The sequence below is a fragment of the Trachypithecus francoisi genome, unplaced genomic scaffold (assembly GCF_009764315.1).
Source record: "Trachypithecus francoisi isolate TF-2019V2 unplaced genomic scaffold, Tfra_2.0 Lachesis_group5, whole genome shotgun sequence".
Lineage (NCBI taxonomy): Eukaryota > Metazoa > Chordata > Mammalia > Primates > Cercopithecidae > Trachypithecus > Trachypithecus francoisi.
Genome location: NW_022681470.1, coordinates 23,167,518 through 23,180,144, shown reverse-complemented (window position 1 = coordinate 23,180,144; position 12,627 = coordinate 23,167,518).

Below are 12,627 nucleotides of genomic sequence, written 5' to 3'. Positions count from 1 at the left end.
ATCTTTTTCATATAATGACTTGTTTTCCTCCAGGTAGATTTGAAGGCCTAAGAGCCACAGAGTTGAGGGCAAAAGAATATTGATGTCCCAGCTCAAGCCTTAAGGGAGAAAGCCATCAAATCCTCCCTTCCTCTACCTTATTGTTTTATTCTAGCCCTGAAAGGATTATATGAGGCCCACCCACATTGGGAAGGTCTATCTTCTGGAGTTTTTCATTTGTTTGTTTTTGAGACAGGGTCTCACTCTGTCACCCAGGCTGGAGTGCAGAGGCACAATCATGGCTCACTGCAACCTCCACTTCCCAGACACAAGTGATCCTCCCACCTAGCCTCCCAAGTAGCTGGGACTACAGGTTGCCGCCACCATGCCAGCTAATTTTTGTATTTTTTGTAGAGTCAGGGTTTTGCAACGTTGTTTAGACTGGTCCCGAACTCCTGAGCTCAATTAAGCAGCTGGCCTTGGCCTCCCAAAGTGTTGGGATTATAGGCATGAGCCACTACGCCTGGCCAGGGTGATCTTCTTACATAGTAAAAAGATTGAAACGCTAATCTTTTTAGGAAACAGTCTGAAAGAAACAACCAGAAATAATGTTTAATCAGAGATCTGGGCATCCTGTGATCTAATCAAGTTGACACATAAAATTAACTATCACAGTCCCTGAATTTCTTCATAGAGATATACATATAGAAGTATGATCAAACTCAAGCTAGTATTCTGAGCATAAGATACCACATAGAGCAGAGACAAGACATCCCAGCTGAGCTTTCTTATATTAACCAGCCCCCAGCCAACTCCACAGCTGATTGTACATGTATAAGACACCAAATATATATAACTGGACCTTGACATGGAAAAGGAATACATCTTTATTGTGTTAAGCACAGAGATTTTTATGTTGTTTATTATAGCTGTTACCCCACCTTGACACGGTGCCATGATTTGAAGTCAGTTGACTCGAAAGCCTGTGCTCCCAAAGGACAGAGAGCATGATTGGTGTCCCACCTCCTAGCCTAGGATCTAGTATCTATTAATTTCACCCACCTTTATAGAAAACTGCTCCCAAAATCCCAAAACACATAATCTCACCAGTGGTACTAGACTCTAGAAAAACCTTTGGGGAAATACCTGTGTTTAGTAAGGTTTTACTATATAACAAACCACCCCAAAACCAAGTCACTTACAACCCAAAACAAACAAACAAACAAACAAAAGCATTATTTTAGCTCACAAATATGAGAATCTGCAATTTGGGCTTGGCTCAGCAGGGCGATTCTGCCAGCCTGGGCCAGGCTCAGCTAACATAAGCTGGATTCCTGCATACATCTGCGATCAGCTGCAGAGCTGGCTGGCTAATCTAATAAGGTTCAGCTGGGACAGCTTGTCTCTGTTCCATATGCTGTCTCGTCCTCCAGCAGGCTAGCTTGAGCTTGATCAAGCAGTGGCAGAGGCAGAGGCTGCAAGAGCAGCGAAAGGATAAACCCTAAAGCACAAGCTCTTTTCAAGCTACTCCCTTTGGCAAAAGCAAGACACCTGGCTGTACCAGAAGGCAGTGTGGGAGATCATTATCAAATGCACGAACGCAGGAAGATGGGAACAAATGGGGCCATTAACACAATCTACCCAAATAGCCCAGGATCCCTGTGCCGGCCAGAACACAAAACAAGTACGTCACAGATTTGAAAGCCTCCAGAGTTATTTCTTCCAGCCTCTGACCTCTAAATCTCCAGCAACTCAATGGTAATAGAATCTATAGGACAGTAGCATCAATTCACTTGTTTTGGGAGAATAATAAAACCCATGCTTAGAAAAAAATGACCGATTCGTTGTTTCTGTAACTGGTTTGGCAGAACTCTGGAGGCAGAGGGCTGTCTCTACCTGACAGAAGGATTATTCCAGTGTGTGAGAAATCTTCCTGCAAAAAAGTGAGTCATGACAAGAAGAATGCCAGGCCTCCCTCGTACTCCTCAATGTGGTAAGGAGGATGTGACCAAAACGCTGATGAATACACTGAATATACTTCCTTTCCCGAAACGGATGGCAGAATAAATGAAACTGCTACTGGATTTGCTACCCAAGTTGTAACCCAATCTGCTCTCTGCTAAAAACATCCCTTTTGCCTTGAGTTTCTGTGTCCAAGCGCTTCTCTCTGTGGTTTGCTATTGTTTCTATAAAAATACCTTTCACTTGGCAACATCTAGCCAAGAAAAGCAAAATATCTAACAGAAAAACACAGTTTGTCTGTTATTTCAGTGACTTGAGAACAATAATGAGTTGTTATGGTATGAACTGGGTTCCCCACCAAAATTAGTATGTTAAAGTGTCAACCCCCAGTACTTCAGAATGTGAACTTACTTGGAAATTGGGTCATTACAGACGTAATTTGTTGAGATGGGGTCATACTGGACGTGGACACAGGGAGAACTCTATATGATGATACAGGCAAAGATTGGAGTGACACAACAGAAGCCAAGAAAGCCAAAGATTGCCAGCAAGCCACCAGAAGCTAGGGGGGAGACGTGGAACAGCCCTCAGAAGGAACCACTCCCACCAACACCTTGATCCCATATCTCTAACCTCCAGTAATGTGAGGCAATAAATTTCTGTTGTTTAAGTAATTCAGTTTGTGGTAAATTGTTATGCTAGCCCTAGCAAGCCAATGAATGAACAACCACCTATGTCATGGGCCCTTCACATTCAGTCTCTTTTTCACCTCTTGCTCCAAGATTGTTGGTCCCAGTTTCAGATGAAAACACTGAGGCTAGCTTGCCCATGCTCAGTCAGCATGGCCAAAGGCCAGACTCAAGCCCAGGTTCCAGACCCTGTCCATGTACTTTCCTTTGCGTAGTGTTGCTGTGTGAAGGTTGCTGACAAGGCAAAAATTGGAGTTGCAGTTCTAAAGGGAGCTACACCCCCATTGTGCAATAGATTGGTTTCTAAAGGAATTCATTCTTAATCGATTCCTTATAAACTCATTGATATTTTAAATGCTCTCACGGAGTTTCCTATTCAAAAGAGCCCTGGGGGAGATCCTTTGGTATAGCAGAGGGTCTTTTTGGATTGTGAATTATCACTTGTCTCCCTTCAAATTTATTTAATTTGCAGGCATAATTTGTTTTTGTATGAGAGACTTTTATGAAAGTGGCCCTGCCTTCAATTCTGCACCTCTGCCTCGGCTGGCAGTAAATGTTCAGTAAATACTTGCTGTTACCATTGCGGTTAATGACAGCAATGAAGGATGCCCACAAGTGGCACTGCCTTTTAAATACACGTGGTGTCTGAAAGGATTTCCTCCCATTTTAGGCCATTTTGAGCATCTTCAACTTAAACTCATTGCTTGGGTAGAAAAAGGGAAAAACATCATTTTGTTAAATGCCAACGTTTAACTATTAATTACTCCCTATTAGTGAGCTCTGTGTTAATTACTATTCCAGATATCTAGGTGTTTGTAAATTAGCAGGTACATGTAATTTCTTTTTCTGGGTCTGCCTTTAAGCTGCCTGGGCAGAAAAATTCCCCTGGGGGATGAGGGTGCCTTTGGCCCAGTGAAGAGGAGACATGTATGGCTAGAGTGAATAGAATCGTACTACTTTAATAACAGCCTCTATTTGGAAGTGCAGGTTCCCAAATTAGTTTAGTTTCCAAATTTAGATTAGTTTCAAGGTTCTTTCCTGAAATTGCTTTTATCGATTGATTAATTAATTAATTAATTTCATAAGCATCAGCTGAGTACCTACTAAGTGTCAGGCACCATCCTCAGCCCTGGAGATTCACAGATGAAGAGGACTCCAGGTCTACTCCTCACATCCTCATCATCTAATAGAAAAATACACTCTTCATCAATAACTACACTGAAGTACTTAAGTGATATACTAGAAGAATGGGGAATGGTGCCTTGGGAGCACAGGGTGGGGGAAAAGCACTTCACTTTGCTGGAAATGGCAGAATCTGTCTCCCAGAGTTGGTGGCATTCTCGCAAAATCTTGAAGGATGAGTAGGAGTATGCCAGATGCATGATTTGATAAAGGACATTTCGAGAAGAAAGAGCAGTGCACTCTTAAGATGCTGCAATGAGAACCTGGTGTTTGGAGACTGGTGGGTGGCTGGACACAGGAGATGATGAGAAAGTAGCAGGAAGTGAGTTTAAAACAGTTGTCTGGGGCAAGATCACAAAGAAACTTGAAAACTCGTCTCCTCGTAGAAGGGAGAGTGACCTAACTAAATTGAGTGGCATGGACGATGACCTGAAATGTGAAGAGGCTAGAGACAGGGAGCTGAATGGGGAGACACATACCATGAATGGAGGTCTAAGCCATGGCAGGAGCTGTTGGGATGTGCAGAAGAGCAATTACTTAAACAATAGTAATGAAATGAAATTCTAGAAGCTTGTGGCTGGGAGGTGAGAGAGAGGAAGAGTCTGGGATGACTGCACATCTCTGGCTTGGGTATCCAGGTGTACTTACCAAAAATGGATGGTACAGGCACAGAAGCAAACTAATGTGATTCATTCTGAGTATATTTAGAATGCAGAAACTGTAAGGAAGCTTTCAGAAGTGAGATTTCTACTCACTCCTTCAAGGGTAATTTGGGACCTGCTTGCTCATTCTGACCTAGCAACTCTTAGAAAGTTGTACCTTGAATCACAGAACAAATGAGTTTAATTTGCATTCACATAAACAAGAAGCACTGGCCCTTAACAACCAACAACCAAGAGGCGTATCTATCAGGTTCTCAGTTACACATAGCAGAACCCCCTCCACTTACCTTAAGCAGAAAAAGAATTTATTAAAAGATATTGATAGCTCAGAAAACCTCCAGGAGGGCCAGAAAGCCAAGCTTGAAGGTAACATGCTCAGGGACAACACTTGGACCACACTGTGGTTGGCTCCAACAGAGACTCCAGCCCTGATACGGGGCCCTGGAAGCCCAAAACTCCATCTCTGTTACCCCTAACAACAAAATGCCCCATAGTTATCCTCATCAGAAAATGGGTTACAGCCTTTGCTTCCTCACTCTGTTCTTTCCCTAATTGAAGTCTTCCATCAAAGGGTCTGATTGGCAAAACTCGGATCTGGTAAATATGCTGTAGCTGCAAGGAAGTGGGAAAGCAAGTATCTGGCTTTCCTTTTACGGAGGTGAGATTTACAATGCAGAAAATGTCCTAAAACATAGGAAGCATTTCAGAACAGGCTGATTAGAAAACAGAGAGTGCCGCAGAGGGCTACTGTTTAAGCAAAAACATAGAATGAAGTGATCTCTTTCTTCTGGGACCTGTGAGGCACTGCCTTTGTAGACATGACAACTTTGTACTACAGTTTTTACTCCCAGATTGGAAAACTCCCTGTGGCAGGTGAGGTCTTTTGAGTTTTGTATGTTGTTGGTGCCACACACCTGGGAAGAGCTCAATAAACGTGGCCCTGTCCAAGTCCATGACAACTATGGAACTCTCTGGCTTGTTCATTCAGTGAGCATTTGCCATATACCTATTGTGTGTCCTGACCTACGTTGGGCATTGCTGCTGATTCAGAAGCATTGAACACACCTGTGCTCATACCCTGTGATCAACAGGGCCTGCTATGTATTGTGCACAGAAATGACACCTGGTATCTGTCATCACTACAGTAATCTATCATCATTATAGGAAACATTGCAGTTTGCCCTAACAAAAAACACTTCATGGTCACTCAAGGAGGTGGGAGCTTCCCTTGTCAGGGCCACCCTGACTGCACCTCCTCGGTATTGATTTCTATTCAGTTCTATTCCCTGATTCAATAAAAATAAACTGGAAGGGAAATGATATTGACTTCCAAGGAGTACTAGAAAAGAATCTTCTAGGCTATTTGGCCAGACTCTCTGAAACAAGGATTCTAGGCTTGAGGAGAGGCTTATCCCCCTGAGAATTCTATTTCAAGATCTTTTCCCAGAGGGCAGTCCTCAGGGATGTTCAACGATCCAGGCCATCAGTTCCCCTACAGCACAGGAAGCTGCCCAGCTCTTACTCCTTATTTCAACAGGTCCCTCCAACCCAGGAAATCTGAATTTCTGTAAGGAAAGAAAGTGATTTATCATAAATCTGCTGCAACAGAGTTAATTGTGTTTTAAAGTCACTCCGTGCTACTTCCTCATCATCTCCTATGGCCAGCCATAGGAGATGGGAGGATGGCTTCATGTCTCTCTTTTTTTTTTTTTTTTTTTTTTTTTTTTTGTATTTTTGTATGTTTTAGTAGAGACGGGGTTTCACCGGGTTAGCCAGGATGGTCTCGATCTCCTGACCTCGTGATCCGCCCGTCTCGGCCTCCCAAAGTGCTGGGATTACAGGCTTGAGCCACCGCGCCCGGCCATGTCTCTGTCTTGAGTTTTAATGTTGAGGGGTTAGGAGGCCCCATAGGGCTCAGGCCTGTTTCCCTGGAAACATGGGTAGAAATAGTCTTCAAGGAAACCAGGCAAATCTACTGTGACCGGGGCCCTGGGTGGGGCAGGTGGGTTCACTGAAACGAAGGGTAAGCTCAGAGCCTCAGAATCCAGCGATGACTGGCGGCTCCTCTGTCTTACTCTAGTAAAGCTTTCAGCAGGGCCCAGCATGTGCTTCTATCTGAGGCAGAATGGAACAAATTGTATAGATTTTAGGCATGTTGAGATTGTCCTCTTGCTCCCTAGATACTCTAGGGTTTTCATGTTCTAGGATTTCATGAACATGGCATTATTTTTTGAATCTGAGGTTCCATAAAAGTCAGATCTTTAAGCAATTTCACCTTAAGCTATTTTATATCTATTTTCACTTCCAACCAAGATGGAGTAAAAATAGCCTAAGTTTATTTCCCTCGTTAAATAATTTAAAAACCGAACAAACTTTATAAAACAAGATTTCAGACATTGGACAACAGGAAGTAAAGAATAGGCTTTCCTGAAAGAGGTGAAACAAATGAGGAGAGCCCTACAATTTCCTCAGATTGATGTCTGGAAAGTTTACCATTTTACATCTTAGAAATCATTTAACCTTCCAGACAAAGCCTGCCAGTTCCATGGTGACAATGGCTTCCACCTGGGGGGTGTTGGGGGTCGTTGCCCTAGTCTAATGTGCCTGGGGTGGTTTTCTTGTTGTTTGACACGTATCTCATCACACTAACTTCCCAGTCTGTTTTTTGGTTTTTAGCATTTCTGCTCAAATGTGTTCACATTGACACATTCTGCTCAATTGTTTCTACATCCCTGTAAACCTTAGATGAAACACAGAAGCCCGAGTGCTGTGGCTCAAGCCTGTAACCCTAGTGCTTTGGAAGGCTGAAGCAGGAGGATCACTTGAATTCAAGAGTTCAAGACCAGTCTGGGCAATATCACAACACCTTGTCTCTACAAAAAAAATTTTTTTTTAATTAGCTGTGCCTGGTAACACATGCCCATAGTCCCAGCTACTCAGGACGTTCAGGTGGGAGGATTCTTTGAGCCCAGGATGTTGAGGCTGCAATGAGCTATGATGGCACCACTGCACTTCAGCCTGGGTAGTAGAGTAAGACCCTGTCTCTAAAATAAATAAATAAATAAATAAGAAACAGAGAAGATCACTTTTGCTTTCGCTTCTACTCTTTACCTTGAGAACTTCTTTAGATTCCCCTTTTCAGGATCCATCACTTTCTCTATCTGGAAAAGAAGCTGAATTGCCTCTCATTGGTCACTCATTTTTTTCATAAGTTTAATGTAGTATTTTAATTTCTTCTTTTCAAGCAGGAAATTGCTCAATCTCTCTAGACCACTGCCAAATTGCTCAGCTTTGCATTTATTTCAGCTATTACCATAGCATGCTCAGGAAGATGCTGTCCCATGGGGTGGCCCTTAATCTCCAACAAACAAGAACAAACAAACAAAAAAATAACCTTTGTGTAACTCTTTCCAGATTGGAAATTGGGTGATAAAGTCTGGGACACAAGCAGAGAAGGCTTTAAGTCCCCTAAAACAGTAATTATTTGACATCGATAATCTTTTCACATGCATTATCCTTCTCAACTCATGACAACCATATAAGGTAATCAGGGCAGGGAAGTTTCTAGCAGTAATAAAAATAATTACTCATTCCAAAGGTAGTGTCCACAAAGATTTCTGCTCTTGTGTCATCCTTATTTTTCTCATTTATATGTCACCCAGTTGTGCTTAGGTTTTCCTTCTCCTTGAGAAAGACTTAGATTGGCTTAAATTCTCATCCCATGTCACTAGGAAATCCAATTTCCTTTTCAAGATTTCTGTCAATTCCAGGGGGCTTATGTCCTCATAGTCTCCCTTGACTCTGACTTCATGTAACTTCTCAACTCTTGGTCTCCACTTTGACTCATAGTTGTTTCTATATATTTGCCCTATAATTAACCCAGCTTTAGAACTCATTCTTTAATCTACATACAGACACACACATATACATACAGGGACTGTGTATGTAAAGAATACTGTGTTGAAGACTTGGAGATATGGAGAAGTAGGTCTCTCACATGAAAATACACTAGAAACCACTTAAAACTGAATGTTGGATCTCCCTATTTCTAACGGGTAGATCTCCCTACACATCTTAGTAGGCCATTCATTCTCTCTTCTCTCCCTTGTCTTCTCTTTGTCCTAGTCTCTTCCCATCCCCCAAACTCATATTCATTTCTATGGAAGAACTGACTAGCATCGTTTTACCAGATCTCAAGTTCTTTATCAGATACTCATCTCCTGTCCTAGGCAGTTATCAAGGGGTTTCCCAAGACAAAAACAGGAGGAAATCTGGAAACAGCCATGAAGATCTTTTTGAATTACAAATGCAAACAAAGAAGCTGAGGCTCAAAGAATTTATGTGGCTTGCCCAAGACCAAGGGAGTTACTACCGCTACCAGTCCTTTGTTAATGGACAGGCACAAAGTCTCAGACACACATCTTTCCCATAAAGCTCCCAGTGCCGGGCTGTGGGCTTATGTAAGACGTCATCAATTGTGCTTCAAACATTTTAGGGAAACAGCATAGCCTTCCCCATCTAGCACCACGGGGGGCTTGGGAAATGAAATTGTGCTGTGTGACCTGTTCGATGCTTATCTCATGTCAGCACAGGATTGTGGCTATTGTCCTCAGCTGCCTTAGGAAGTGTAAACACTAATGTTATTTTGCTTCCACTGTGTGTGATACTTACTGAGCGATACAGATAAAATTAGTTTCTCTTCCAGTAAACACAATACCCAATGTAAAGGGATTCTCAGGTTTTCTCCTTCCCTTTTGTATCGTTTTCTTCCTATATTGCTCATTCCCTTTATTTTAATATGATTTGGACTTCCTTTCTATTCATAACTCAACAGTTTCTAGCAGTAATAAAAACAATTACTTATCTTAGCGGTAAATGCCACGAAAGTTTCTGCCCTTATGTTGTGTTTATTTAGCCTGGACTGAGGCCCATGTTGGATTTTCTAAGTAAACACAGCATACAGTAGCACTCCCTGAACAATCAATCCCTGAAGATCCCATCATTGGCTTCTCAAATCCTCTTGTTGTGTCTCCAGACACTTGACCCTGACAATCTGGATGGGGCAGACCAGGAGAGGTGGGACCTGGAACTAATGTGGAGATCCCAAAGCAAGTGCAGAGGGAAATGTGTCTAGTCCCACAGGTACAACACGTCATCAAGGAGCCCTGGCCTTGGCACTATAGCTTCCAAGATGGAAGAATGAACATGTCCTGGCAGGGGACATAACAGAAACAGATCCAGGAGCAGCCAGAAGCAGGCAGTGTGAGGGAAATCTAAGAGGAAGTAGCATGACCCCTGCACTACGCTGGAGTTAGGGGATCCTTCTCCCACTCAAGGGGGTGAGGGAGTGTTGAGAGTGAAGAAGGACAATGTCTCTAGAAGGACTGGGATACTAGGCAGGTTACCAAGACAGGTCTCAACCTCATTCATTTATTCAACAAATATTTTCTCAACAGTCACTAGGTATCAGGCATTGTTTTGAGGGCTGGGGAAATAGCAATGAAAAAAGCAAACATAGTTTCTACCCTCATGAAGCTTATAATCTATCAAGGAAGACAGATTAAATAATTACAGGCTGGGCGTGGTGGCTCATGCCTATAATACCAGCACTTTGGGAGGCCAAGGTGGGTGGATCACCTGAGGTCAGGAGTTCAAGACCAGCCTGGCCAACATGGTGAAACCCCATCTCTACTAAAAATATTTTAAAAATTAGCCAGGGATGGCGGCACACACCTATAGTCCCAGCTACTTGGGAGACTGAGGCAGAAGAATCACTTGAACCTGGATGGCGGAGATTGCAGTGAGCTGAGATCACGCCTTTTTGCACTCCAGCCTGGGCAACAAGAGTGAAACTCCATCTCAAAAAAAAAAAAATTTAATTAATTAAATAATCACAGAAATGATTATTTAATTACTCACATGATAAATCCTGTGAGAAAGAGGTCCAGAGGGCTTCAAGAATGCACAAAAATGAGCCCTGTCTGGGTGTGTGGGGTTGAAAGCATTGCTGAGAATGCAGCATTCAGGTTTGCTGCACCTAAAGGATGAGTTGGCTATGTGAAAGTACAGAGGCTGGACAGTGGAGGTGGGAGGTTGCAGGTTGGAGGTCAGGACAGGGATACAGGAGGAAGACTGATCTCACCAGAAGAAAGAGCTTGCACAAAGGCCTTGAGGCAGCAAGTGAGGCTTGACTCATTCAGTGACATGAAAGAAGGAAACTGTGCAGACGGAACAGATGAGATAGAACATGGCACAGGAAAAAGCAGGAGAGGCAGCCAGGAACCAGCTCATGAAGCATCTTATCATAGTCACACCATGTGGTAAGACTGAAAATGGGGTCCCAAGAGAAGTAGGAAGCCATTGAAATGTTTTTTGAGAATAAGGGACACAATCTTATTCCAGTTTTTAAAAGATCATGTTGATTATTGTGTGAAAAAAGTAGGTTGGGGCAAAGGAGAAGGGCAAATGTGGAAAATCCAATTGGAACACTCAAGAAAACAGAGGGATGCCAGTTCTTAGAAGTGGGGCACGGGGTAAACAGTGGATCCTAGGAAAGAGGTGGAAACTCTGTGACAAGGACCAGAGCCCAAAGTGAGCCTTGGGAACAAGGCTGTAGATCAGATTCAGCCCACAACCAGGATACGCTGGCACTGCTAAGGCTCAGAGGGTGTCGCTGGGCCTCTGGCAGACCTTAGTCAGGTGTAACTTAATTGTCCAGGCAGGGGTGATGCAGAGCATGCAGGGAGGAGTCTCAGCTGAAGTCAGGGAGGTGTTCCAGTTTCCTAGGCTGCTGTAAAAACAAAGCACCGCAAACTGCATGGCTTTACACAACAGAGATTTTATTCTCTCCCAGTTCTAGAGGCTAGAAGTCCAAAATCAAGGTTGCCAGCAGGGCATGCTCCCTCCAAGACTCTGGGTAGAATCTTTTCTTGCCTCTTCCTAGCTTTTGATGGTGACCATCCATCTTTGACATTCCTTGGTTGCATGACTCCAGTCTCTGCCTCTGTCATCACAGGGCATTCTCTCAGTGCATCGGTGTCTTCTTATAAGGACTGACCACTCAGATTAAAGGCACACTTTCTCCAGCATGACCTCCTCTTACCTATTTACATCTGCAACAACACTGTGCCAAATAAGGTCACATTCTGAGCTACTGGGGGTTTGAACTTCAAGATCTCTTCCAGGGGGCACAATTCAATACTTTACAGGAGGGTGATTGAAGGGAAGACCACCAGGGCCTGACCTAGCCCTTTATACATCACAGTCTCTCTGCCCAGCAAGATCTACAAGGACAACAGCCTTCACTTCTTCCACTCCCCTTTCCTTTCTGAAACTATTATTAAATATTTAGTCTGAGATAGGCACCAAGATACAAAAATGGAAAACATATAGTGACAACCCCAAAAGGAGCATATACACTAGCGGAAGACACTGACACCTAAGCAGTTGCAGGATACCCTGGCAATTGCTGATGTGGCAGAATATTCACTAGAGCAGCCAGGAAAAAGAAAAACAGCTCACTGCGCATGGGAGGGTATGTATGTGGGGGCCAGGGAGCAGGGAGGCTTCAAGGCTTCACAGAGGAAGTGACTTTTAAAGGGTGGACAGACATTCATCAGATAGAAAGACCTCAAAGAAGAGGAATCAACATGTGCAAGGCATTCGTGCATTCAATAAATATTTGTTTAAGTGCCCACTCTATGTTGGGTGCTATCCTAAGCTTTCGGGGTTGATTAGTGAACAAAAAGGCAAGGACCCCACCCTCACAGAGTATACATGCTTGTGGGATGTAAAAATTAAAAGCACATGGCAAACTGTTTGGGCAACGCTAAGAATCTCCATGTGGCTAAATGTGAGTAGAGGGGTGACAGTTTAGGCTGCAGGAAGGGGCCAGATTACAAAGTCTTTTTCACCACACAGGGGAGCAGGAGGTCACAAGGAGCCCTGAATTCTGTAAGGATGAGGGCAGTATCTTGTCCATCTTCATCTGTCCAGCACCTCATTCAATGGTTGACAGATGGCAGCTGCTCAGCAAGTGAATGAATGAATGAATGAATGCATGAATAAGTGAATGAATGGCTTTAGATAAGCCAGTGAACAATAAGAAGTGTGTTTTTGAAAGATAATTCAGAGTGTAATATAAAAGAAAGGAT